The sequence below is a fragment of the Saccopteryx bilineata genome, chromosome 1 (assembly GCF_036850765.1).
Source record: "Saccopteryx bilineata isolate mSacBil1 chromosome 1, mSacBil1_pri_phased_curated, whole genome shotgun sequence".
Lineage (NCBI taxonomy): Eukaryota > Metazoa > Chordata > Mammalia > Chiroptera > Emballonuridae > Saccopteryx > Saccopteryx bilineata.
Window position 1 is genome coordinate 185,665,973 of NC_089490.1, and position 27,535 is coordinate 185,693,507.

The following is a 27,535-nucleotide window of genomic DNA, read 5'->3' on the forward strand; positions in this document are numbered from 1 at the left end:
CTCAGGGGCGCAGGTCGAACAACATGGACGTGAGCACAGCCTCTCATCCATGCTGTAACTGCTGCCCTCCTCACTTCCGGCCCTGTTTGCCGGACTCCTTTCTTATCAATGGTGACACTCTGTTTCATTCTCAGGGTGGTGACTGTCCCTCCCAGTAATCTGGCCCCATGCAAAATATGGGCTGTAGCCAAATACGGGGGTAGAAGAGAGGTAGGAGGGAGAAGAATCTGTCACCTAACTCCAAACACTCGCAAAATGAGCCTCTGCTCTGACAAAGACAGCCCAAAGCTCATCCTCTGTACACACAGGGCCATCCACTGAAAGACTGTGAAATGAACGAAAACATCAAAGGCATAGTTTATGGTAGTTCACGGCTGATTCTTACTTTTTATTATACATATATTCAATATGTTCCAAATTTTCTGAAATGAGCATGTATTACTTTGAAAAATGAGAAAAAAACTGAAATATAAACTAATTTGTGGGTGGAACATAATGATCAAATGACTGGAAATGTGTAACTTAAAAGAAAAATTAAAGAGCTGTACTGCTGCCCACTATAATTAGGGCTACACTGCTGGAAGTCACCCGTGTTTTCTGCAACACTATTTCAGTTACACGTAGGAAAGACTACAAGAGTATAAAAGTTCAGGTAACTACAGTGAAAGGGCTGAGAGAGATTTTCAAACAATATTCTTCCATTTAAAGCTCAGGATAACAGGAAATTATACTGGGAGATACACGATTGTATGCTTAGACTCAGGAAAAGCTTAGACACAAAAGAAAAAACAACTGAAAGGCATGGAAAATTATGCAGACCCTTTACTTTGAAAACAGAATAGACAATACTCTCCTTGGAAGAGAAGATACACAATTTAAATTCACTTAGAAACAACTGAGAAGTCCCCCCAAAAGCAACCTGCTCATTCCTCGTCACTGAGCACCATTTTCCAGGCTCCAATGGGAAAGGAAATGCTTAATAACCTTTGCATTTTTCCTCGGTCTCACCTTCCAGATCCTTCTCCGTACTTCACTCCTGGAAATAACCCAGACACTGGACACCGAACTACCCCATTAGCTTATCTAACCATCTCCGGCCACTTCCCTCCCTGCTTCCAAATTAACTGAATGGAGGTGCCAATCCTGGTAGAATTCTTCTGTGGCTTCTCACTACTTGAATAGAGTGCCAGCTCCTCAGGCGGGGACTCCTACCACAGCGGGGCTGCCGCTGGAGCAGGGCGCACATGGGAACGCTGATCGGGGAACACCGTGCCCGTCACCACCTCCACTGTCATGGGACTCCAGCAACTTCTCCTACAGCGGTTCTCAAGTGCAGCCCTCGGCCCAGCAGCACCAACCTCACTTGGGAGCTTGTTAGACATGCAAATGCTAGGGCCCCACCTCAGAGCACCTAGGACAGAACCTCGAGGAAGGGGGCCCCGCAAGTGACGGACACACTGGAACTGAAAACCCGTGCCCCACAGAAACCGCCAGGGTGACCACACGCCAAATCCCCATCCCCAGAGCCTGCCTGGTGCTTTTCTCTTCTGCCTCTTTGTTCACAGGCCAGCTTCCTGCCTCCATCTATCTAAATCCTGTCCACCTTCAAAGGACACACCCAAGTCTTCCTTTCATCATAAAATCTTTACTGATCACTCTAATGTGTTCTTGTCATCTCTTGAATTCCAACAGAACTTGTTCTCTCTACCACTCCCTAAACTCTTATTAATATGGCAACACATCAAACCTACAGGGCAGGGGTTACAAGTTTCATAAAATCTGCAAAGAGTAGCCACAGTCAGGAACCACAGGTTAAGAAGGTCAGAAAACAACATTTCAATTAGTAATGTCCACACACAAGTGGTTTCTTTGGGAGAGTGGGAGAGCAATAGCATACTTACTACAAAGGTCTCTTATCTGCCCTTGGGTTGTTTTGTTCTGTTTGTTTTGCCTTAAGTAAGAAGAGGGCAGACAGACTCCTGCATGCGCCCCAACCCAGATCCACCTGGCAACCCCCTGTGAGGCTGATGCTCACTGGAATCACCTGAGCTGTCCTCGGTGCCCGGGGCCAACGCTTGAAACCAACTGAGCCACTGACTGCCAGAGGAGAAGAGAGAAAGAAGAGGAAGAGGGAGAGGAAGAAAAGCAGATGATCACTTCTCATGTGTGCCCTGACCGGGGATTGAACCTGGGACATCTGTATGCCAGGTCACACTCTATCCACGGAGCCAACCGGCCAGGGCCTGCTCGAAGGTTTTAACCCAACTGAGATAGGGGGAAAGGGCCATTAAAGTACCAGAGACAAAACAGACTACAGCAAGCGGACTTTCTGAGCACTGTGCACCCGGCCGGCAGCTATCTCCAGCACACCTAAGAGGCCCAGGCCATGCAGACCAGGTTAAAGAGTTATAGCACATCGTTAACACAACGCAGGTCTATGTTTTCCCACCATTCCAGGTTCACTATACCAGGTGGTGTGACAGACAACACCCACATCTCTCCAAGAATTTTAAAAATTCACACAAACAAAAGATATATCTAAGCCAGGCTCAGAGGATATGGATCCATCTATTTCGAAGCATTGTGTTCCTCTCAGTGTCAATATTACCAGACATTCCTACCAGGGCCTTTTGTGCTACAGAAGTTCTACCTCGCTTGTTTCCACCTAAGCTGCAAGCAACCCGGCGTCAGGAAGCAGGACGTATTCGGGCCTCACGTGACCGAATTCAGGGCCAAGCACAGATAATGATGAACGGTAAACCGCGCACTGGCTGGACCTGCGAAGTCCCTTTCCAGTTTGGAGTTTCAATTTCATAAGACGCCTCTCCACCTATAGGAAACGGAATCTAGTTTAGAAACTGGGATCATCAAAAATACAACATTTATAGGACAATAAGGGCCCCCACATACAGAGTGCAGCAAAAGTAGGTTTACAGTTGTCTGCACAAAAAAATAATATAATAAATAATACAAAAATAAACTCTATGTTTTTGCATGCTCACAACTGTCCACCCCCTCTGCCCCGCCATGAAGGACGTCATGTGTGTTACTCCAAGTAATGAAAAGCAGAGTACACTCCAATTCCTCCAAATTCTTATTACTATTTCAAGAAGCAAAATGTCCCAACCAGAGACAGAGTGAAGACCCAGTTGGAAGTTACACACGCATGAGTCACCCTTGAAGTCCACTCAGGGTGAGTCACAGATCTGCTGGACAGGAAGGTTACATCTCCAAGCCTTCAGGTCAACACGGGGCCACATTTGAAAAACATACTCTAACCAGACACTTCTAACCAGCCACACAGACCTTCGTTCAATTGGCAAAGCAATAAGCCCAATTTCCTAACGGTAAATAGACATAGGCCTGTAGCTGACGCTCTTGGCACACCCCACCTTAGAACAGTTTAACTTTAATTTGTGCTTAAGTCCAAAAAGAAGAAAACTGATCATGACAATAGCATGTCACACGCAGTCCTTTCTGCTGCCAGGTCAGGCACAGCCAGAGCTTTTCTGGGCCAGTCAGGGGTGAACACAGCCAGACACCCACTCCCAAAGTCTTGCTCTGACTGCAGGCCGTGGAGGAGGACAGGAGACATGCTCTCCCACAGCGGAGAACCACTGTGATGCTTCCACCATGCCCTGGCAAAGCCCCCAAAACCCTCAACAGTATCAAAGTGAGCACATGATGTCATCTGAGCCTCACAACAGATAAGAAAGCCGTCCATGCCCTGCTCGGAGTCCCCGTGCTGAGCCAAATGCCACCAGAACCAGGGGCAGCTGCTCCGTGGCCAACCCCCCTCAACAGCGGCAGCAGAGCTCCAAGTCAGGTTGGGAATTAAAAGGGTCTGGAGACTTTCCCTTTCGTACATTTATCAAGAGGTCTAAAACAAAGATTCTCGGCTGGCATGCTATCTGTGGAGGACCAGAGGTAGTCGGAGATATATGCTTCCCACTGAACCAAAGCCACCACTCAACATCCTCTGACACATCTGCAAAAGGGCAGTATTTCCATTCACTGGTTGTCCTTGTTCCCCTCGGGGAGGTCTGCAGAAGGTCAACATATCAGCCACTGAACTCTTTTTGCAGAGACTAAGAATTCAGAAGTAGCTATATTTTATAATATCAAAGGTCTTGAAAACTATCCAAAAAAAAAGTGTATACATCTGGATAACTGCAGAAGCAAACTCCTGAGCGTCTGGACCCAGATCTGAGCTCCAGTGCCCACGTGTTCAACATACCTCACCTTCCTGTGCCTCAGTCTCCTAGTACACAAAATGAAGGGGTTGTGGGGAGGATCAAGTCACTTCAAACTTCATTACAATACCTGGTACCTAATGAGCCCTCTACCAACATTCCTATCTTCCTCCTCCGCCGCCAGTATCCGGGTGTGCTGCACGTTGTGCTCGATAATAACCCTGAGCAGGAGGAACTCGACGCCCCAAGCTCCAGACGAGGAAACCAAGGCCCAACGTGAGTTATTTACTTCTCGTAATCCAGTGAGCAACACAGCCAGAACGCAAACCCAGGTCAGCCTGACCACAAAGCCCGGGACCTCCCCGTTTCCACGGTGCCTTCTGGGTGAGTGGAAAGCAGACAAAGAGCCAGAGGGCACTGAGAAGAACGAGCCTTCCCCACCTGACCGGGCCACATCACGCTCCACGGATGGAGCACACCCTGGAAGCAGGTTTTGACCACAACCTCGATGCAGTTCTGAGAAAGGACCTCAACCATCACTGGCCCTGAGGCCACCCCCGGACACCACCTTTTCCAGTAAACCCCTGCCGGCGCCGGCAGCGCCGGCGCAGAGAGGCCTCTCCCTCAGCCTGAGACGAGGGGAAGCAGCAAATGGCGGGACCATCCCCCTCCCCAAAGCCCATTTCCTCGGGGTTGAGGACTGGCCAGGAGGAGGGATGTAACTTGACGCCTGGACCCCATTAGTGAGGATGTGGAGAACAGTGAAAGACCACTGTGGGGGCACAAAAAATAAGTTTCTTCCAACCTCTCTAAATTCTTCTGGCATGGCTAATAATCAAATTAACAGGAGACGGATTCACAGGGGAAAATGTCCAAAACTTACTACGGATGTATACCTGGGGTGGGGAGCAAAGGAATATGAGGGCATTGGGCAGTTGAGGGTTAAATGTCACTTTGGACAAAGGAGGAGTCCAAGAACCCAGGATTTCAAAGGAAAAGTAGGCAATTTACAGGTAGGAGAAAGAGCAAACACATGGTAACAAAGTCCTGCAGGGCCACCCAGAAACAATGGGATACAGAGGGGAGGCTAAGAGATAAGCTTTGTCAGACTTCTCCTACGCTGCCACATGTAGCTGATATTCTGATGCTCAGATCATTTCCGTTTGAATTCCTTTAGGCAGGTAAGGGGGGGAGGTCAAAGATTCTTACTGAGTCATTTGTTTCTTAATAACCAGCTTTAGGGCCTGGCCAGTGGCTCAGTCGATAAAGTATCAGCCCATCATACAGATGTCCTGGGTTAGATCCCTGGTCAGGGCACACAGGAGAAGTGACCACTCGCTTCTCTCCCCATTCACACCCTCTTCCCCTCCTATAGCCAGTGGCTCCTTCATTCAAGTGGGGTCCTGGACACTGAGGATAGCTCCATGGGAGCTCGAGAGCCTCAGGTGCTAAAAATAGCTCTGTACTCAGCATCAGGTAGGGAGGGAGAATCCCGGTCAGGGCACTGCAGGCCATGGAGGAGAGTCTGCCTTACTATGGCTTCCCTCCTCTCACCTAAAAAAGAAAAAAAAAAATTTTAAAGTCTATCTCACAAAAGACATATTTAGGGTAAGGCAAAACCTGGTCCACTTCACCATCATGGGGCAATGAACTATGGTAAAGTATCATCAGCATGGAGAAAACACAAAGCAAATACTGTTTACATCAGCTCAGAGTCCTGTTGGGACTTGGTAAATTCTAAAATGTTTCTTTTATCTCTGCCTCTTCAAGCGAGCCGAGGTGGAAAATATAAAACACATTGCAGTGGCTGGGCGAGAACATTAGTGACTATTACACAGTCTCCACAACACATAAACAGCGAGCTCCGGGACTCCCCGTGGTCCCCCTCCCACACAATGAAGTCACAGGAAATAAAGAAGCTGAACCTTAAAGCTTAAGCAAAACAAAAAAAAAACAAAAACAAAAAAAAACCATGTGAGAGAATGGAGAAAATCTGAAGTAGAAAAGAGATTTTTTAAAAATAACTTTTTCTCAAAATCACCCCACCCTAAACCCTCCAGACACAAGCCCAGGTCACACTGCTCATCCACAAACCAACCTGTCAAACAACATCAAATACCTGCCCTGAAGATTCCACTGAGAAGGAGGGTTAACACTTACCTAGCCTGGGGATCTTAGATTTCAGCTGGACAACCCAGGACAAATTGGGGCAAGTTAGTAAAAAGCAAGGAAAATTCCTTGGCAAGTAGAATGGGGAAACTGAGACACGGGTAGCTGAACAAACTGACTGAGCAATCTACAGCCAGACACAGAAGGTCACCAGGGTGCCTAGCAATGAGCGAAACTGGTGCAGGACCTCGCCCCCCCCCCTCCCCGCAGTGTGGACCTCCTGCTCTGGCGCTGACCAATCAATGGAGACCATGACCCTGAAAAGACACACCTGTAAAAGCTGCTGAATATTCTATTGAGACCCCTCCCCAAGACCTCCCTTAAAGTCTCAGCCTTTAAATTTGATTGACTGATTTCAGAGAGGTGAAGGGAGAGAGGGAGAAGGGGAGAGAAAACATGGATTTGCTCATCCACTTATTTATGCCTTCATTGGTTGATTCTTGCATGTACCCTGACCAGAGAGAGTCGGAGATCGAACTCGCAATCTTGGCATATCGGAACAATGCTCTAACCAACTGAGCAAACCGGCTAGAGCTAAACTCTCAGCCTTTAAAACCCTCAAGATGAAGGACATAGAGTGCATTCCTGGAAACAGACCCGTGCCTTTCCCTCTCCCTTCTTCTTCCCCCACAGACGTGCATCTTCTAAACTCGAAGGGACCCCACCGAGATTTGCAACCAGGGGAACAATGGGCAGCTGCAGCTCATCCCGGGCTAACCCTCTGACCCTGTATCCAAGCTCCCCTTTTCTCTGGCTTCTCAGGGAGCTGAAGCAGCCCCACCCAGGCTCTCCTGTTGCTCCTTCTATCTGAAGCCCTTCCTGTTTCACTGTCCTCCGCTTCAATAAACTACTCTCAAGATCCTCTGGACTTGTGTTGTGACATCTTCCCAGCACAAAGTCAAGAACCCACATACTACCGGCTGGCCGTAGGCAGACCCTCAGGGCTGGTGCCCTTTCCAGTAACAAAATGACTCAGGAATGGAGAACAAATGGAACTGGACATCAACCTGGTCTGACCAGAGTCAAATAGGGGAATTTAACCCATTTACACCTCGTGTTCCATTACTGGAATGGTAGTGATGTGGGAGTTACTTATATTGTAACTGCTCAAGATTTTCACCGATGTCTGATTTTTCGAACACGTCTGTCTCCTGAGGGTACGTGTTATCATGTGGCGCACAGAATTAGTCACTGCTGCAGACACCGGCATGCTGGGAGCTTGTCAAAAAGTGCTGTGAATTTTCGGAAAACTTTTGAAGGACTGAATTTCAAGAATTCCAATCTCTGGCATAAATGGGTTAATATATACTGAGGAGCCACTGAGCCACTTCACCCGCAGGTGTTGTAAAGTACCAAAAGCTACAGAATTAATATTAATATTTTGGGAGGCTTGAAGAACATTTTATTAATTTGGGTTAAGGTGTGCAGAGAAATTGTGAGAATAGTCTCTGCACTGTGTGATTGACATAGTCAGGATGGCCCTTGGCATTGTATTATAAATGCAGAGGGGAGGAAAACATGGATCCCCAGACATTCCACCACACCTGTGGGGAAAGGGGTGAATGGCTAGCCATGTACAGGGAGAGAAAAGCCAAAAATAAACCTTTTCTCATAGCAATGAGCCATTTGCGGGCATTTGTCCCCACCGAAACTACCTCTCCTATGTAAATGCATGTAGTTAACACATGTGACTCTGGACAGAGAGATAGCAGATGAACACTAGATAATATGGGAATGCCTTTTAATATGTAAAAAGATATCTTTCTGCCATTGTGTTGACTTGTAAATTTTGTTTTCTCCAAAATGTATGGCTTGCAAATTGAACGTGGTCCCATCATGTTAAAGGACATATGACTATAACCAATAGTGGTAAGGGGCTCCTAATTGCAATTTTGCTTCTGTACTTCCCACTTACAAAACTAAGTAGAACAAAGGGCCAGAGCGCTCTCTCCCTCAGACAACTGTCGGAGTTTGCCGCTGCTTGGCCAAGCTAGACAGTAAAGCTTTGATGTGTAAACGACAGACCTTGTTCCTGTCTTCAATGTTTCGGGTCCCTCCGAATTAGGCTTAACATATACTAAGATGATAATGACATTTAACACTTATACAGGACTATGTGCCAGGCACTATCCTAAATGCCTCCCATAGGCTAACTTATTTCATTTCATTCTTTCAATAATAATCTTATGAATAGTCTCATGCCCGTTTCACAGCAGAGGGTCTAGGGCGCAGAGAGGTAGGTAATAGCCTATGATAACATGGCCGGAATGGAAGAACCAGGTGGAACCACCCAGGCAATCGGGTTCTTGGACCTGTTCTCCTAACCAGACCAACCTCAGTGACCAAGGTTTGAGTGACTGTTAAAAGGTGATAATCCTGAAAAAAAAGGGGGGTTGCAGGTACTCTAAAAGCTGCTTCTGTTTCAGAGCTATCCAGGTTCTTACTGTGCCGACACAGACTCTAAAGACCTGAGGTTGAGGTCCCAAAATCCCCTTCCCCTGTGTCCCCCACCGGCATTTTCAAAGGCTTACCTATGAAATCGCAGCCACCCTGGTGACCACATACTAGGAAACATTACAATGCCAGTGCATGGCCTAACTCAGAATGGAACACTCAAGCCCACACATGGATTGGAGTCGATTTCTAATACACACTTGAAAATGTAACACTGCTTCCCAAGCTGTCACTGAGCAGCTATAATTTTAAATTATGAAGCCTTGCACTGCCCCCTTGATCAGGCTGGGTAACAGGCCAAGGGATGTTTATGTTAGCTGGCCCAAAAGCAACTTTCCACTCAATAAATATCATTTCTCTTCCTAGGTAGCAGGTACTTGGGACACAGCAAATTCAAACCTGGCTAGGATCACTACAAAGCTCGCAAAGTGTTTAAAAGGAGAAAGAAGATGATAATGTCTTGTACATATAATATGAACACTCACAAAAATAAGGTCATACACTCACCCAACCATAACTAAGCATATTTTTGGAAGGGAAATGTTATTTTAAATATTTTCAAAGGATGCTGTCTTGACAACATCTTTGGACAGTTTCTTGATATTAAAAACAAAGTATCCCTTCCACCCATCAAAAAAGAAAACTAAAGCAAAAAAAACCCAAAAAACAAATATATCTTCCTACTTTGCCCATAAAGTGTTCTTTTTACCACTTAACTCCAGAATGTAGGAGTCCCCTCAGAAATCTCTCCTAGTAAATTCCCAAAGTTCCACCTCACTGCTCTTGGAATGCTAATCAGTTCCGCCCACCCAGTGACTCCCACTGAACTATTAAGAGATAGGAACAGCTGCACCCGTCCACCACCCTGAGAATAGTTTTCAGGAAACCGAGATCCAGCTGGAGGACTGCATTTAGTAACCCTTCTCGACTGGAGAGAACGCTCAGGGAAACGCCTCAGAGTGAATAATGAAAACGCCTGCAAAAAGCTTTTAAAGTGACATTTGTCAAACACATTATTTGCTCCTAAAAGTAAACAAGTGAAATGATTTCGTGACCATTTACACCCTAGGAATTTAAACGGTGTGTGTGTTTACTGGGAACTCTCCAGATGATAAACGCTTGCTAATGCCTTGTCAAACACTATCCTTCCAGAGAACATTCTCAGAGGAATTACGGCTCCCTCACTCACTGTGAGGCACAGGCCATGTGGTTCGGGCCTGAACTAAAACAAAAACTCATTCCAAGCCTGTGCTTGTTTTTCTTTCAGGCTCCTGTCTCACTCATCTATCCCAACCTGCCCCATACTTCCGTCCAGTATGCAGAAAACCTGGTGGGGGGAAAAACAGAGCCAAGAGAGCGGGGGCATGGGGACAGAACAGGCCTAAAAAACACAAACCCTGACATTTGAAAAGTGTCATCTGATAGATGCACACTGCTGCCAGGAGGAGACACTCAGAGGATCCAGGAAGACAGGGCATCCAAGTCCAGGGCTGTCCTCTGGAGGCGTCGCCCACATTCCTATCTTCTGGGAGGAAAGGGAGACCGGCTTCATCTACAATTGGAGATGATGGGGCCTGGTGGGCGGGGAGCAGAAGCAGAGATACTTCTGCACAGAACTTCCCAGGAGGCGGGCGGCACAGGCAGCCCTGAAGCCAACCCCTCAGTCAGTTGTGCGAAAGGAAGGAAGATAGGAGAATACTACGCAAAAAGACACCTAGATATTCAAAATACAGTTCTGCCAGTGTTCACTGCTTATACCTGCATGGAATATAAAGAAAACTAGATTCTATCCCGCCTCCAGTGAGGAAAAGGTTCACACCTGAGTATGCAACGAAGCTCTGCCAGGCCTTCGCATATATTATTTCATTTACTCCTCACAACAACACAACAATACCTGAGCGCATACTGCTTTCACAGCTGTTATGGGCTGCTAAATGTATCCTGAAAAATTCATCTTGAAGTCTTACCTCCTAGGACCTCAGAATGTGTCCATATTCCGAGACAGTCTTTAAGGAGGTGATTAACTTAAAATGAAGTCATTAGGGTGGGCCCTAATCCAATATGACTGGTGTCTTTCTATTATATTATTAGATTAGGACAGAGATACATGCATAGAGGATGACCACGTGGGAACACGGGAGGGCAGCCATCTACAAGCCAAAAGGAGAGGCCTCAGAGAAAACTCTGCCGGCACCTCAGCCTGGAACTTCTAATCCCCAGAAGTATGAGAAAATAAATTATGTTGTTTCATCCACCTAGTCTGGGCTATTTGCTACGGTAGCCCTAGCAAACTATGCAGAACAAGACACTGAGGCTCAGAGAGGCTAAGTAATTCACTCAAGGCCACACAGCAAGTATGTGGCAGAGCTGGAATTTGAATACAGGTCAAAATACGAACTACTCTCTCCAAGTTGATCACTTAGCCTGACATAATGCTAAGTGCTCCATAAATAGCAGCTACTCTTTAATAACCACACACGACTATCAACTGAAGGCAGGACACCAAGACAAAGCCATCTACAAGGTGAGAGGCCCAGACTTCCTAAGCGCTTTGAAGACAAATGCTACTGTGCCAGCTGTTCAATGCATTGGAGGTCAGTTCAGAATTGAAGTAGATGTTCCAATAACACGATCAATGAGATGGTATGGGTGAGACCAGATACCGACCTGACCTAAGGAAGTCAGGACAAGGACAGGGCAGGGGCTGACATGGAAACACACATTCCATCTCCAGGTGATCAAAGATGACAACTTGACAATCCTTTCCTTCCCGCTTTCCTCAGGCCCTTACACTATGGTCTGGGGTGAGTGCCTGAGAGAGCAGGGCTTTCGGACTCCACAGTGTAATCATTCTTGGCCCAAAGCTATGCTCCGTACTCCATGCTGAGGGCGAGGGGGTGGTCCCTTCTGGCTTTTTTCTTTTTCTTCCCCCAACACATTTCTTCATTCCAGTCACTGGTTTTTAAACAAGGGCAAGGAAGAAAACCAGGTTTTGTGATAGCACCCTAGGGTCTCTTATCGGAAAGGATCAGGAAATGCGACATGTAACCAAGAAGGGAAAACAAATACCACAGATTCCCAATTTTCAAGCAATTAGAAGACAATAACTATGTGACAGAAAAGGTATAGTTTAACCTTTGATGACCCGAGAGGATTGTGTAGATCCTCAGGGTAATCATTGTAAGTATTAATCACCGCAGTAGAAAGAACCTGTTCACATAATGGGTAACAGGATGTCAGCTATTAGGAATTTACTACATAAAGAGAAGCACTGGCTTGATGCATGGTGTACTTTCGATGTTTGTAATGTGACTAACAGAGACACACGGGAACCCAGACGCCCATAAAATTTAGGCATACTTCTTTTCTAATTAGGGGTTTACCTTAAATTTGAAATCATGGGCCATGATGGATAACTTTCATTTTTTCCTTTCTTCCTCAAGAACATTTACCTGAGAAGTAATTTCCCTAAAGACCAGAATGACTATAGTATACAGCGAGAAAATACATTATCATTGAAACAAATAGGTCACAACGTAACTATCATCCATCTCCTGATGGCAATCATGATTGCTCCATTGCATCACTGATTTCCCCCATTTTTAAGTACTTAAGTACTTAAACCAAAACCTTCAAAATTGCTTCTCGGCCTTTTGGCTAATAAGACCAAGTGTAAAACTTTCAAAAGCAAAAGAGCTGACATTCAATACATTCAGTTTCTACAAGGTTACTTAAATCCATTTGTATTTTAAGACTGCAAAAATATGATTTTGAAAAAAAGATGTAAAATTTGGCAAAGGTTTTTAGAAATGAACCTTTTGGGGAATATGCTGACATCTCCCACATTCCTGAGAAAATTTTAGTAAGTAAAATTCATTAAATTCAAAACTTTAATGACTTTTCCTTAACTAGGGGACTGCTGCTATGATAGAAGTAAAGACTTGGCAAGTAAGTCACTAACAAGTCTTGAAACTGACCAGTTGCTGGTGGATTTTTTAGGATTATTCGGCAACAGTTACAGTGTCTCCAGACTCTCAGAACTACACGAGTGGCCTTATCAGGAAGTGTTTTACAATGTGATAAGGCACTGTAACTATTGCTGTGTTCAGGCCTGATTCAGCCTGAAATCAGGCTATAGCTACAGTGGGGTGGGGTCGGAGCAGGAGAGAGAAGCAGGAGAGGGGCCCCCGAGGGGGAAAACGCAGCTAAGAGGAAACTTGCATCAGGAAGGCCTTCCATATCTGTGAGCCTTTCAAAGGCAGGAGTCACATCCTAGCCTTTCCTGAATATTCTGCAGCACGGCTACTGGGCAGTCAGCTACAGATGTTTATTCAGAGTTTGATATTTGTTCTAAGTCAATTATATATATATTTTTAGATTTTATTTGATTTTTGGAGAGGGGGAGAGGGAGTGAGAAAAGGAGGAGAGCTGAGAGGGGGTAAGTGCAAGGGGAGGAGTGAGGGGAGGGAGAGAAGGGGAACGGGAGGGAGAAAGGAGGGAGGGGGGAGAGGGAAGAAAGAAGAAAGAAGGGGGAGAGGGGGAGAGAGGGAAGAGTGGGAGAAAGGGGGAGTGAAGGTAAAGAGGGGAGAGAAAGTGAGAGATGAGGAGAGAGAGCGAGGGGAGGGAGAGAGGAAGAGAGAGACAGCAAGAGAGGGCTGGAGAGAGAAAGAGGGGGAAGGAGAAAGCATCCTCCTAGTAGTTGTTTCCTGTGCCTTGATAGGGCAGGCCCAGAGATTCGAATCAGTGACATCAGCGTTCCAGGTCGGCAAATTTATCCACTGCGCCACCACAGGTCAGGCTGTATCAATTATATATATACTGCTCACAAAAATTAGGGGATATTTCAAAATGAATATGAAGCTATAAAATATCCTCTAATTTTTGTGAGCAGTATATTTGGAAATAATCCTGAAAGTGTCATTAATAAGAGGAAATAATCCATTAATTACACTATAATTTTCATTTGTTTTGGGAAGGAAGAGGCATTCTTCAGTATATTCATATATCTATATCCTTCATGATTCTATAACCATTGCTCCTCACTTGCTTCCTAAGCAAAGTGCTCTAATTTATCTGTCCTATTAGTTAAGACCCATCCCCTTGATCATTCAAGTATGCCATTCCCTGGTCCTCCACCCACATCATGACTGTTTCCAAACTTGTAATTTATACTGGGGGAAGGACTCCAGTTGGGCAAAACCACAGAAAACCAGAAAGTTTATTTTCTTTTATTTTCAACATGATTCTCAATAACCCCAACAGATTCACAGTCTTCTTTACAGGAACAAATATATACAATATTTATTTTCTAACGGTATTGAACAGGCAGATTTCACTCATCTCACAATGGTTTTCAAAATTCCGACAAGAGATTAGCACAGGAAGCTTACATAACTCTTTCCAACTGGGTTTTTTAAACAAGGGGGTGTGGGGTGGGGATTCTGCAGCTCGCATACAATATAAATAGATTTCGTATTTAACCAACTGTGATTATAGGAAGTTAAAGTAATGTTTTCCAATATTTACCTTTGAGATGTTAGAGTACTTTGAGACAAGAGCTTCTGGTTAAGTAAAGTTAGGAATCGATGACTTGAATCAAAGCTAAACAGGTTTCTCCAGCGCCAGACCTCTCTCAACGCATGTGCCATGCATCCTCCAGACAGGATAGAACACGTCATGAGTTACAGAGAGATTCCGACTTCAGATACTGCTTTCATGGGCTTCCTTCTGTCAGCACAAGCATCCTGCAGAGACACACCAGCAACTGCTGGATGGAATCCTATCCTGCCTTTGACTTCAGGAGACTTCACAATAGACACACCCATTACTCTGCAGCCTGTCAAGAGTGAAAACGGATGTGGCACACTGAGACACACACAATTATTTCAACTTGGCTTGTTTCCTTCTGCTGTCCTACTGACACCTTCCTAAAATCACCTGAAAAGCTACTCAGCAAAAGACCTGGAGAGCCCAGTACTAGGCAAGGCAAACTAGCCCGAATATTCTGAATGGACTGATTTCCCAACTCATACAGCATGCCCTTATTCGGTTCCAGAATTCCGTGCAATTACATCTTATAATGGATGCACATAAAAGCCAGACAGAATGGCTTACTCCCCAAGCCCTCCATTCCGGAAATACTGCTGCTTCTCCCCGAGAGCAGGGGGCAAACACAAACACCAAGTTTTCAATCCAAGAGGAACTACAATCAGTTCTGCAGACCCAAGTGGTTTGAATCGAGTGGCTGTTGCCACACCCACCCCCCAAAAAAGTACTGAAGCAGCCACATCCAAATACAAAACACACACAGAATGCACTTGTGGTCAGTGAAGAAATTACTATTAAAGGGGAAGAAACCCTAGAGATGACCTAAATCATTTTGAACAAATGTAATGCCAGGAAACTTTGAAGAGGACAACCGTAACTCATCAAGCTGGCTCTCAGACATTATCATCCATAAGCAGCTCTTACCTGGTTGTCATTCAAGGGTCCCTAACATCACACCCAGCCTTGGGTTCCAATCCACAGTTTCCTCAAGCCTGGCAAGCCAGCAGCCACCGAGGAACTCCCATCTCTCAGCCACGGGAGCCCCCCACCAGGTTTTTCAGGACAGCAGGGTTTTCCTACCCTCCACCAGAATAGACTTAACATAGTCCCCCCCTTTAATTGGGACAGCAGGAAACCAGCCACAAAGGAGAAAATCTTTTCTCCACCTGGTTCTGTGCTACCAACCAATTTTAACTGGCCCCGAGATAACCAACTCAACAAATTCAATGTCTCCTTGTGTTTTTATTTTTGTAAGTTATTTATCATGAAAGGGACAAAACAGGGAACTTCCAGGGGAGAATTTGGGGAAATAAGAAAGTCTTAAAAGGAACCTAGTCTGAAAGAATACAACTGAATTAGAGTAGGGAAGGAGGGACAGTGTTCAAAACAAGAGGAGAAATGGGAGGGGTCAAAACAAGAAAAGGCTGAAATCAGCAACAAAGAATCTCTGGGTATCTGACAGAGTGAGTCCCTGAAAGCCAAGCATGGACTTGGGGGACAAACTTCCATGTTGAAGGGCCATCCAGGACTCATGTGAGTTAGAGTAAACTCCCAACTCTGCCAAGTGGAAACCTGGTGAATCTGGAGGAGCTATTTAAACTTTCTAAGTCTCCATACTGTCATCAATAGGATTTCCAGACTAACTGGATGGGAGGTAGCGGGACCTAACATCCCTCCTGGTGTTCTTATAATAACCTCAAAAGCTAAGCGTGTAAGCTAACTGTCTTGTAAATGGTCAGGCTCCACAAATGGAGACATTACCACTATCTTCCCGAGCTAGAAGAGGGAAGGCAGCTTGAATACTGGACAGCAGGATGCAAGGCCACAGGACTGCTACTCAGACGCAGGCGGTCAATGGAGTAGCCACGTGGGGCTACCGCACACCTGAAGCGTGGTGTGTCTCGGTAGATGTGTACTGCCAGGAGAACGTGCACACTGGATTCCAAAGATGCCATTTGAAAAAAACCTGCAAAATATCTCACGAGTAATGAAGGCGATTACTAGAAATGTTCAAATTACGTATATATACGGCTCACATTAGATTCCTAGTGGATAGAAATGAGATATACTTTGAATCACAGATTTGCTCTGCCAGTTACCTTTTTGGGGCAAGTTACTCCACCTCTGACTTCAGTTTCTTTGAATAAAATGGAGATAACGGCTCTAAAATGAGAGGTGGCAATCCTGGGGAGACCTCTTCTTTGTCCCAGGGTATAGACACTGGGCGGGGACAGGCATCAGACCCAAGAGCAGCCACTAGGCAGGCTGGCCAGCAACCTCCCAAAAGCTGGACCAGACAGACTCGCTGCTAAACAAGGGGCAATGCCTATGACACCTGGCTTTTCTGTTCACGTAGCCAGTTGTTCCTGGTACCCTGCTCCTCAACACAAAAGCAGGATAAATACAACACAGAAGCAGGATAAATACTTCCGTAAAAACCAAGGAAAAACACACACAGAAAACAGCCCCCAGAGTTGACTCACCATGTACTTACTCCATACTCACCCACACACCCCTGCCTTTAAGTGATGGCACAGCCTCTAAAAGGGTCAAATAGAAAAGTATCACCTACACAAGACAAGGACAAGAGGGTGGTACCTATTGAATGTGTTCGTAAGAACAAAACTAAAGCTAGTCCCTAAAAAATACTTCCTCGGCAGCATGCCCAAGGGAAAGGCCCATGACAGCAGTGTTTGCAGAAAGAGCCCTCTCTCTTTTCTTGATAACACGGTGCTGCTAGTCCCACAGCTGGGGCCCCTTCCTGTGTACAGTCAAATGGACTGGGATGCCTTGCAATCATTTTCCAGGAGGAATGAAATGGGCAGTGATGCCATGGACAGAGACTGTCCAGACTGAGTTTATCACAAGGACTGGTTATGTAAGAAAAATGTAACAAGGAAAAATATGACATTGTGTTCTTTTTAAAATAACAAGTACTGCCCTGGCTGGTTGGCTCAGCGGTAGAGCGTCGGCCTAGCGTGCGGAGGACCCGGGTTCGATTCCCGGCCAGGGCACACAGGAGAAGCACCCATTTGTTTCTCCACCCCTCCGCCGCGCTTTCCTCTCTGTCTCTCTTCCCCTCCCGCAGCCAAGGCTCCATTGGAGCAAAGATGGCCCGGGCGCTGGGGATGGCTCTGTGGCCTCTGCCTCAGGCGCTAGAGTGGCTCTGGTCGCAACATGGCTATGCCCAGGATGGGCAGAGCATCGCCCCCTGGTGGGCAGAGCGTCGCCCCTGGTGGGCATGCCGGGTGGATCCCGGTCGGGCGCATGCGGGAGTCTGTCTGACTGTCTCTCCCTGTTTCCAGCTTCAGAAAAATGGAAAAAAAAAAAAATTAAAATAACAAGTACTTAGAACATCACAGCTTTGGTTTTGCTTTAATAATATGTTTGCTTGCGTTTTATCATTACTGCTTGAGGATTTTTTTAACACTATCATTTTGAAAAAATTTTTATTTTACTGCAGGGACAGTACTCTACTATAAATCTAATTTAAAAGACGTACAAATTAAAAGTGTAGCAAAATCACTATTTTTATTTGTCTTTTTCCTGCTAGTTTTCCTTGTGTCAAACAAATTAAACATGAATCCCTACACCTTTACACATGTGGAATTGTGAAAATTCACTGTTATGGAGACAAGACTAAAAAACCTGTATACAACCTTCAGCATGTTAAACAGAAACCATCATTAAAAAATGACAATAGAAAGCCAACCAAAAGCAAGGAACTGACTGACAACAGCCACTCTGAGATTTTATTTCCATCTGGAGGCAGCCTGGGGTCCTCAGAAGGATTTGAATATAATCCCAACTGTGCCCTAAACTCCTCCTGGGCTGTCTTCATGCTCCAAAAATGTGTCAACTCAACTGAAGCCAAAACAACTTTCCAACCAGATCCCTGCTACATTCACCTCCTGAGCATTATGATTTTGATTACTTTCTTCAGATACAAAGTACTCAGCAGGGATGCGGGGAGGAGCTGGGATAGTGACACGTGGTAGGAAGCTACACAAGGCCCTTCTGCCCGCCAGCCAGCCAGCAGAGGCTCAGGAACAGCACAGGAAGCTCGGGAACAGCACAGGAAGCTCAGGCCTTGCACTCTCACATTCTTATCTGCTTTCCTGCTGTCACCCAAACTCTGGGGACTCCCAACTTCCAACATTCCAGGAGCCAGACAGGCATCTGCTCTGCAAGCATGAGCCAGGCACTGTTGCAGGCACTAGCGGGAGACTAAGAACAGACCTTCAGGGGCTGAGGGTCTACTGGGATCTGGAATGTGAGCAAGGCGAGAGGCAAAGTTTTCAGAAATGTTCACTCTTTGTTAAAACCTAGTAGCAGATGAATGGAAGCCCCCTCAACCCCCCAAATAATATCACATCATTTTCGCTCAAGTCTTTAACTTCTCGCCTGACCAGGCAGTGGCGCAGTGGATAGAGTGTCGGACTGGGATGCGGAGGACCCAGGTTCAAGACCCCGAGGATGCCAGCTTGAGCATGGCTCATCTGGTGTGAGCAAAAGCTCACCAGCTTGGACCCAAGGTCACTGGCTTGAGCAAGGAGTTACTCGGTCTGCTGAAGGTGCACGGTCAAGGCACATATGAGAAAGTAATCAATGAACAACTAAGGTGTCTCAACGAGAAACTGATGATTGATGCTTCTCATCTCTCTCCGTTCCTGTCTGTCTGTCCCTGTCTATCCCTCTCTCTGACTCTCTCTCTGTCTCTGGGGAAAAAAAAAGTCTTTAACTTCTCTACCTCACCTTCAAATGAACCATCAGGAGGAATGACTCACTTGTGTATGTGATTAAATCAATGATTGAGTCTCAGTATTTTCTCTCTCGTCCTGATCTAAATGTTCAACGTACATAAATATGATGTGTGCATCAAGAAAATAATCTCAGAAGGAAAAATAAAACCATCCTTTAAAAATAATTTCCTTCGCCCTGGCTGGTTGGCTCAGCGGTAGAGCATTGGCCTGGCGTGTGGGGGACCTGGGTTCGATTCCTGGCCAGGGCACATAGGAGAAGCGCCCATTTGCTTCTCTACCCCCCCTCCTTCCCTTTGTCTCTCTCTTCCCCTCCCGCAACCAAGGCTCCATTGGAGCAAAGATGGCCCGGGCGCTGAGGATGGCTCCTTGGCCTCTGCCCCAGGCACTAGAGTGGCTCTGGTCGCGGCAGAGCGACGCCCCGGAGGGGCAGAGCATCGCCCCCTGGTGGGCAGAGCATAGCCCCTGGTGGGCGTGCCAGGTGGATCCTGGTCGGGCGCATGCGGGAGTCTCTCCCCATTTCCAGCTTCAGAAAAATACAAAAAAAAAATTATTTCCTTCCATACTTGTTCATTAATATTACCCACAGTCAAGAAGAATGACTTCCATGTAAACTCAACACTACAAATGAGCTTCACAGAACCAAGTGCAGGACACAGCATATGCCCACTGGCTGCTTGGACATGTTTTCTCACAGGCGGGGTGAGAGGCTGGGCATTCCTGCCAGTTCTGTGGCAGAAGTCAGGAGACCGGGACTTGAATTCCAGCCTTTTATGTGGAAATGGAAATTTACTAAACTTAAATATTATCAGAAAAACTTGGAAATATTTTTAAATAAACTACAGTGTCATCATAGGCACTGTCAATATCCTCACTGGCAGTGTCTATGACTTTGCCATATGTCTTAGGACAAAATTCTTAACCTCTGAATAGCAAATTCTTCAGAGGTGAACCAGAAGGGAAATTATTTCAGGGTAAGTACATCCAGAATACCACCACCAAAAAGGTGGAAAATACATCCAGAGGCCCTGACCGGCTCAATGGTAAAGCTTCAGCCTGGCAAGTGGATGTCCTGGGCTCAATTTCTAGTCAGGACACACAGAAGAAGTGCCCATCTGCTTCTCCACTCCTCCCCCCTGTTGCTTCTTTCTCTTTCTTTCTCCCTCTCTCTCTCTCTTTCTCTCTGTCTTCCCTCCCTGCAGCCATGGCTCAACTAGAGTGAGTTGGCCCCAGGCCCCTATGATGGCTCCATAGCCTCCACCTCAGGCACTAAGAAGAGCTCAGTTGCTGAGCAATGGAGTAATACCCCAGATGGGGAGAGCATTTCCCCCTAGTGGGCTTGCCAGGTGGATCCTGGTTGGGGCACATGTGGGAGTCTGTCTCTGCCTCCCCTCTCCTCACTGAATAAAAAAAGAAAAAGAAAAAAATAAAATATATCCAAAGAGAGAAAGAATGGCTATTATTAGTGAACAAAATAAGACGGCAATACATTTTGGGGGCATGAGATAAGCAGCAAATTCAGCCAGAGAGCAAAGTATAATTAACAGCAAAGCATCCGTTCCCCAAAACAAAGGATTTTCTTTAATGGGAGAAATCTTACAGGCCTTTGCCTACCAGGTAATATAAACCAAAAAGGGCATTAATATTGGCTGTCAGCACTACAGATAAAACCTAGGCGCCCTCTGCATCATTAACAATTACTTTACTGTTTACATTCTGCTTTGGTTTAAAGGCAAACAGCAACCTGTTTTATTATTAGTCTTTGTGATACAAGTAGAATAATATAAACCAAATCATCTGAAAATGACTTCTTTTCCTGTGACTTTTCAGCTTATAGGAAGTTCCTATCACTTCATGGAAAATTTAAAAATTCCCTAAATTAAGCTTTATAGAAAGAACCCTCCCTCCCTTGCCTTTACACAAGATAACACGGCAAGGGTCTGTGAAATGCCAGGCCAATGGCAACAACAACAGAACACTAAAGGCTTCAGAGTGCATGTAACTGGCAGAGGCCACACAGCCTCCCGGGTGAGCAGCCTTGGCCAAGTAACAACCTATCTACATCCAGGTTCCTAAGATGCAAAAGGCTACTTACTTTCATAGTAACTACCAAATAGGGCTGTTGTGAGAAGTAAATGCTGACTCATCTGAAAAGATGGTACACTTACACAGTAAGTGCTAAAAGAAATAACATTTTTTTAAAAATCCTTTTACCTGCTACTATGACTACTACAACCAACACCATTATTACTATCATTACTTCCAGTAAACTTATATATCTGTTTTCATACATCTCAGAAAACATTTAATAATAGCTACATTTACACAAAGATTACTAGGTCAATTAAAATAAAACCTAACATCTCTAATTTAATATAAGAGCAATCTACTCATTGCTGTTTTAAATTGAAGACATTTTATATGCACCTTCATTTAAACAAATTCAACAAATAAAAACGGATGTTCAGGCCCTGGCCAGTTTGCTCAGTGGATACAGCATCAGTCCGGTGTATAGAAGACCTAGGTTTGATTCCTGGTCAGAGCACACAGAAGCAACCATCTGCCTTCTCCAGGCTCCCTCTCCACCTCCTCTCTCTCTTCCCCTCTTGCAGTCAACGGCTCAATTGGTTTGAGTGTCTGCGTGGCCACTGAGGATAGCTCAATTTTTTTTAATTCAGACAGACTCCTGCACGTGATCCACCAAGCAAACCCACTAGGGGGCAATGCTCTGCCCATGCTCCATTGTTCAGCAAGGAGCTCTTCTTAGCACCAGAGATGGAGGCTATGGAGCCATCTCAGTGCCTGGGGCCAACTCGCTCCAATCAAGCCATAGCTGCAGGAAGGGGAGAGAGAGAGAAGCAAGAGGGGGAGCGATGGAGAAACAGATGGGCGCTTCTCCTGTGTGCCCTGACCGGAAATCGAACCCAGGACATCCATGGGCTGGGCTTATACTCTACCACTGAGCCAACCAGCCAGGGTGAGGATAGCTTAATTGATTTGAGCACTGGCCCCAGAGAGGGGTTGCCGGGTGGATCCCGGTCCAGGCACATGCAGGAGTCTGTCTCACTATCTCCCCTTCCCTCACTTAAAAAAATAATAATAAAATAAAAATAAAAATGAATATTCATATGCATATGCATACAAAAAAACAGGTTGTGAGATGATGATTCACTTTAAAGGAATAATCCCTGATCCCTCTCTCTCATGTAATAAACCTAGCTTACTTATATCTAAACTATGAATAGATCACACATACACGCACACACTCACGGAAACCCACAGAGCTCACGATGTACTAATTCCATTCCACTTTATTCTAACTTTTCTTCCTAATATACACTGAGATTGGGTATACATTTATTAAACAGATACCACAATCTAACACCTTTCATTCTAAGGTGGCCCTTCAACACCTTCCAAAGGTCAAAGGCACGCAGGCACCAGCCTCCACCACGGAACCTCTCCCTCACACCTTCCATTCTGTTCTCACAGCACACACTCCACTGAGCAAGTGCAGGCACTCAAAACTCAAAACTTCCAACTTTAACGCCTTTGGAACAAAACTCCTAAGTCACAAACTCTGAAGGTCTTTACAAACTTGCCTTTTTGTTCTCTGGACAAAGCAGCACTTTTTAAAACCTTTTTGTTCTATGATTGTCAGGATAAATCAGTCCTACAGACACTCTAGCATTCTCTGCCAAAAGGCACTGAACCATCTTATAGCGAACAAAAAACTGTTAACTGTGGTTAAGTGATACATCCGGTTACTGGAGGTATGACTGTTCATGAAGAGGCTGATTTGCATAGCTTACAAGCCTTTTAGAGGCTATCAATTAAGACATAGTAGTCAATTCTAACAGATTTCAGAGTTCACATCCTATTTTATTTAACCATCTCAATAGACTATCAATGAAGATACTCCAAATAGGTCACTTACCTACCTTCAAAGGCTTACTTTAGATAGGATCTAGCACATACAATAAATAGACCAGGAAATATTTCCAGAGACTGGCAAACAATTTTAGAAGAATATAACTTCTTTGGACTTTTATGAAAGCTTAGAAAATTTCTCAATTGATTTGAAATTTAAAATTTATAAAATTAGAAAAAAAATTGCTCTAAGCTGTGTTCATGACCACTTCAATAAATAAATATGTGTAAAAAAGTACTTTCAATGTTACTCTTGTGTTAACAAAGCTATAAACTTTTCCATATAGTCATTTTCTATATTTTTCCTCACATGTGAATATTCCGTCATTTTCTTGAGGTTTATCACTATGTAATTTTAAAATAAATTTTCAAATAATCTACTAGATTTTCCAATTCAGGCTATAATAAGTTAACTGGGTATTGAGAAAGCCAAGCCTATAAAGTTTTCTAACAGAATACGTATACATTAGGAAAGCCAACGTGTTCATTTCCTATTCTTATAACTTTCATGTCTTCAAACTCATTCTTACAAAAAGAAAGCACTATTATTACAAAAAGAAAGAAAAGTGATGCCCTGGCCGGTTGGCTCAGCGGTAGAGCGTCGGCCTGGCGTGCGGGGGACCCAGGTTCGATTCCCGGCCAGGGCACATAGGAGAAGCGCCCATTTGCTTCTCCACCCCCACCCCCTCCTTCCTCTCTGTCTCTCTCTTCCCCTCCCGCAGCCAAGGCTCCATTGGAGCAAAGATGGCCCTGGTGCTGGGGATGGCTCCTTGGCCTCTGCCCCAGGCGCTAAAGTAGCTCTGTTCACAGCAGAACAACGCCCCCCGAAGGGGCAGAGCATCACCCCCTGGTGGGCAGAGCTATGCCCCTGGTGGGCGTGCCAGGTGGATCCCGGTCGGGCGCATGCGGGAGTCTGTCTGACTGTCTCTCCCCGTTTCCAGCTTCAGAAAAATAAATAAATAAATAAATAAACAAATAATAAAAATAAAAAAAGAAAGAAAAGTGAAAAAATAATGATAATCGGAAGAAATACTCAAAGAAGTTTTCTTTGTTTAAAAGGAAAAAGAATGTAAAATTACTCAGTCCACTCAATCAGATGAATTACATTCACAAAGATCTGTTTTCCTGAACAATACTTGATTTCTCCAAAATTAAACAGGAGCAATGTCAGAAAGTAAAATTAAACCAGCCAATCACTGTTTAATTTTTTAAATATTTTCTTGGCTTTTAACAACTTCAAATGTTATAAATATTAACATTTAATTTAGGCTTTTTCCACAATGATCACTAAGTGTCATAGTCACTTCATACTTCAGAGGTTACATACTACAAGGAACCAACACTAACCAACTCCTGTCAACAACCTTGACCACATTGTATCCAGGCAAGCTACACAGGACCACAGTCTTCATTTCCACCCTCCCATCTCTCCCACCCTTCTCTATTTTGGTTAAAATTAATCAACCAGGCAATGGGAAAAAACAGAAGGCACACTTATTTTGAATCACTATCTCCACATATCCTCATTTGCCACACAAAGCCCCCAGGCCCAGATCAAAACAGGTCAGATCCCTTTCCAAAACCCAAGTTCTCTTGCATTGTGAATATCATCTTTTCCATGTTCTACACATCTCTTTGCTACAAGCCTTGATGTTCCGTTGAAGAAGATAATGACTTTGCTAGCTGTTTCTTCAGCCCAGTGGCTGGTGCATCACCAGGCTTGCCAAAGTGCGCCATCCGCCATGTCTCCAGTGGTCTAGGCTGGCCAAGTGACCCAGGACCGATAGGGCTCTTAGGGAGGGCCACCACACGTCCAGGTGTACTTGGGGCAATCCCAGCTCATGCCTGCTTGTCCTGGCATAACAACATGACTCTCGAAAATATGCTGATGTAGACTGGATGGTCTCCCCACCTCTAAAGCTGGGTTCCGCAAGTTCAGCACAAGTAATACTGAGCTGGAGCATTCTTCACTGTAGGGCTGTCCCGAGCACTGCAGGGTATTTAGCAGTACTTACTGAAGGATGTGTGCCAGCATCATTAGCCTCTACTCACTACATGCCAGTAGCACCTTCCCATTATGACAACCCAAAATGACTTCAGAAGGTCAAAAGCATCTATTTAAGAGCAACAGTGCTAAGACAAAGGAGTCACTCTTCTCTAGAACTCTCAGAATAAAAAAGACATAAACTTTAAGCTAACGCTGTCATGGAAAAAGTGTCAATCTTAGGATCAAACCAATTGAGGAAAATGCAGAAAAAGACCCAATGACACTGTTTGAACCCTTCACTTCAGGAGTGTGCAAAGCAAGCCCCCATCCTCAGACTTCACCCCTAGAACTAAAAATTTCTTTGTTTGCTTCACCTAGTTTTGGTTGGGTTTCTCTCACTTGAACCTGAAGGAAATGAATGAGTATATATAGTATGTTTAACGCCCAAAGTTTGACCTTCAAGAAAAAAAGGGGAAAGAGCGGTTTAGGTTAATTCTAAACCCTATCCTGTGCTTTCCACAAAAACAATCCATCAACTAACTCTAGCTCTGGGGTCAAAAGCAATGAACTTCTCTAGTCCTAGAATCCCGCCCTCTGAAGAACCGGGAAGCCTCCCCACTTCACGACCTTGAAGGCACACTGTGTGGTAGTCAGTGCGCCTGGACATAAGGGACGAGAAGGGCTGTCTGCATACCACTGCACTTGCAGACTTCCCTCTTTCTTAAGAATTTCTTTCCCCTAGCAATTGTGTCTTAAACTCGCTAGAACCCGTTCAGTTAGCTGAAAAGGGGAAGAAAAGCTACTTCTAGGACCACAGATCATTACTACATTTTTAACTCTTTGGGCTTCTGTTTCCTCCTCTTCTGTCACAGCATTAAGGCAGAAATTGGAAGTGCTAGAATACTCCCAGATGTTGCCAGAAACATTTCCTTCTTTGTGGCCTCCAAAGAGAAACAGCACAACTCCGGGGAGATAGAACACAAAATTCAGCACTGTCTCCCAGTGAAAAAGAAAACAAGAAATGTTTTCATCCAAACAAATTTTTTTAAAACCAAGATTAAGGAATATTTGAATGAAGTATTCCAGCTTAAGTGGCAGCAGAATAAAGTCTGAAACAAAGGGATTTCTTGGTGCTTTGAGAGCTGTTCATACAGACATTTTATTCCTAATTTTCTTCCCCTTCCCCCAATTGTCTCTTCTTCTTAATAGTTTAACATCTGGCCTGACCTGTGGTGGCACAGTGGATAAAAGCGGCGACCTGGAATGCTGGGGTCACTGGTTCAAAACCCCAGGCTTGCCTGGTCAAGGCACATATGGAAGTTGATGCTTCCTACTCCTCCCCCCTTCTCTCTCTCTCTCTCTCTCTCCCCCCCTCTCTAAAATAAACAAATAAAATCTTTAAAAATAATAGTTTAACATCTATATTTCATCCCATCCAGTTCAAACTGACTAGGACACAACTGTTAAAAATCACATATTATTCATTAACCAGAAATTAAAACAATTAATTACTGAAAAGTATCTTGCCACTAAAATGCATCAGTTAATAACTGGCCTAAAGTCCTGAAACAAGTCTACCAATCTTCCTGAGAGTGCCCCCATCATTTCTACCACTTCTGCTACTTCAATAGATGAAGGGTGTTTTCCCACAGCCCCTAGAATCTGAATCTAATCGTCTATATTCAGAATCACTTCCGCTCTGGAATATTCCCTGAAAGGTCACTCCCCTCTCTGCTGGATACATTCTTCAGCTTGTTCAAATGTCACCCGTTAACCAACCAATGACTTGGGAGAGCCACCTATATATACCACAGGCTTATGTCTTTTCTCTGCCCTGTCTTCTCAGACCTTCGCCACTGGGCTCCCATCCCTGCTGTGCCACAAACTGCTCTGCTAGTAAAATGTCACCTGGACTCCTCGCACTTGACCTCTGTGGCATGACCTTGTCTGCTTCCTCCTTGGCTTGTGCAACCCTCCCCTGGTATTCCACTTCCATCAATGGCTACTGCCCTCAAATGGCACTCTCAAGCTCTTCTTCTCGCCCTCCTTGAAAGCCGGCGTTCCGAAGGACTTGCCCTGAGCCACCCTGCCTTCTCCTCTATGCTCTCTCTGAACAGGTTGCTCTCCCGTTGCATGGTGTCAATTCCTATTTATATGCTGGGTCCCTAGAATCTTCTCATTTTTCTAGCTCTGTTTCCTGTTCCCAAATTTCACACTCATAAAGGAAATATACTACTGAATATGCCCACTGGATATCTCAGAAGCACGACAGCCTCAACATCTTCAAAACCAAAAATCTATCCTCGCTCCCACAAAACATATTCCTTGGGCTGGATTGCCTCAGTCACCAGCACTGAGCTGCCCGAGAAAGGAACCAAGGGATCATCTTAAATGTGCCCCCCATCTGCCCCTACCCAACCACCTGCCAAGGTCTGCAGCCCCTAAATCCTGACTCCTTGCGAACCTGACTCTCCTGCCACCGATGTCTGGCCGAC

At 45.1% G+C, this 27,535-nt stretch overlaps 1 protein-coding gene across 2 annotated transcripts in view; it reads right to left on the reverse strand.

The window, feature by feature from the left end:
• Positions 1-27,535, reverse strand: part of ARHGAP10 (Rho GTPase activating protein 10) — a 294,328-nt gene that overhangs the window by 255,144 nt on the left and 11,649 nt on the right. The gene's annotated exons all lie outside the window — the stretch shown is intronic.